General features: G+C 31.9%; 1 non-coding gene across 1 annotated transcript; it reads right to left on the bottom strand.

Annotated features, from left to right (window-relative positions):
- Nucleotides 1–1377: 1377 nt before the first annotated feature.
- On the bottom strand, nt 1378–1485 carry LOC114579227. Its single transcript, XR_003700136.1, has one exon. It is a non-coding gene; the product is annotated as a small nucleolar RNA R71 (small nucleolar RNA).
- Nucleotides 1486–2061: the final 576 nt, after the last annotated feature.

Raw genomic sequence — 2061 nt, 5'->3', positions numbered from 1 at the left:
TTCTTCAAATAATTCTTTCTTTTATGCTAGGAATATAACCCAAGTGAATCAAGAATAATACTTAACAAAAAAAAAACTATATGTTTTCTCTCTTAGACTGCCTATACTAACAGGTTCAAACATATCAATATAAATAATTTTTAGTAGCCTAGAGGTGATGATGTCCTTGATTGAATGAAATAAAGACTTAATTTTCTTTCCTAATTTTCATGCATCATACAAGTGGTCCTTAGTGAAATCTAACTTAGGTATGCCTCAAATTATGTCTTTCTAAGTAATCTTCCAAACGGTCTTCATGCTTACATGACATAGTCTCCAATGCCATTACCAGGATTCATCAATAGTACTTTTCAAACACAGAGAATTAAATTGTGTAATGTAATTTAAATGAAGCATATAGACATTTTTTATTCTTTTTTTTCCTAACACAAATTTACCATTAAAACCAATCACGTAATTTATGGATAGAAATTTGATATCAAACCCTTCATCACAAAACTAGATAACACTAAGTTAATTATGCTTTAACCCATCTACAAATAAAATAATCTCAATTTTGAAATTCTTTGAGTTTCTAATTATACCTGAGCCCACTACTTTTCTGGTGGCGTTGTCTCCAAACGTGACCTTACTTCCTGACCTGGCCTCTAGCTTAATGAACTGGTTAAAAATTTTTATCATGTGCCTTGAGCACCTACTGTCCAGGTATCACATGCTCTCACTAGGCCTTTTATGAAAACACTCTATAAAGCTAATGAGATATTAGATTTGGAAACCCAAGTGAGTTCCGGTTCCACCTTATGCCTTGATGTATGATTTGCTTGCATGCGATATTATGGTGCATGTGATTTGGGCCTCCACACTAGATGTTTCATATTGTGTATTATGTTGGTGTGGGGCTATGTAACCTAGCATGCCACATGAATGACACCTAACCCTAGGGAACATATTTAATAGTTTATGCTGGGCTGGGGGTTGTGCCTCTTCCTGGGGGTATATAATGGATACAGATATATGGGGTTATACCATTGTGTCAGTGTAGGTAGTGTTTTATTTTATTTAAGTGCATGGATTTTTTCTTTTAAGAACTGGTTCACACTTTAAAACTTGCAACTTCTAATTTTAATGTATGCTCATTGCTATCTACTTTAGTTGCACATGTTTCTAATTATTTGGATGAATTTTCTATCTTAAGATGCTTTTAGTTTTAAGTAAAATGATGTTAGTGATGATGCCATTAGGCTTATATTGTTCCCATTATTTTAAGAGATAAGGGAAAAAATGTGGTTAAAGTCTTTACATCTAGGCTCTATTTCTATATGGTATGAGTTAGCCCACAAATTTCTAGGAAAGTATTTCCCACCTTCTAAGATTTCTAAGCTTATAAATAAAATTACTTCTTTTACTCAATTAGAAGGAGAATTTATTTATTATAGTTGGGGAGAGATTCAAGGAGATGCTTAGAAAGTGCCCTCACCATGCCTTACCATATTGGTTGGTAATTCAAAATTTTTACAATGGATTGGTAGGATCCCTTAAAGTCATCATTGATGTTGTAGTTGGAGGTTCTTTTATGTCAAAACCTTTTGAAGATGCTCATGATTTAATTGAAGATATGACAATGAATACTTTATAGTGACCCTTGATAGGGTGAATCTTAAGAGAGTGGTAGGAGTCTATGAAAATGATTCTTTATCTATTATGACTGCAAAGTTATAGCATTATTAAAGAAGTTGAGCACTTTAGACTTAAATTCTAATCATCTTTATATTTAGAAGATAAAAACTTAAAGGAAGAAGAAGATATCTTAGGGATTGAAATGATAATTTTATATGAAGACAAAATAATCCCTACTCAAATACATAGAATCCAGATTGGATGAATCACCAAAATTTTTGTTGGTCAAATAATAATGGTGTAAATCAATAGAATTTTGGTCAAAATAACCAAAAAAATTGGAATAATCAAAATCAAGTTAACAACAATCCAAGACTAGCATATCCTCCTAGATTTAATCAAAGTACTCAATATGGAACTAGAAAAACACTTTTAGAAGATGCA

The sequence above is a fragment of the Dendrobium catenatum genome, unplaced genomic scaffold (genome assembly GCF_001605985.2).
Source record: "Dendrobium catenatum unplaced genomic scaffold, ASM160598v2 fragScaff_scaffold_231, whole genome shotgun sequence".
Taxonomy (NCBI): Eukaryota; Viridiplantae; Streptophyta; class Magnoliopsida; order Asparagales; family Orchidaceae; genus Dendrobium; species Dendrobium catenatum.
This window is presented reverse-complemented; position numbering and strand designations above follow the sequence as displayed.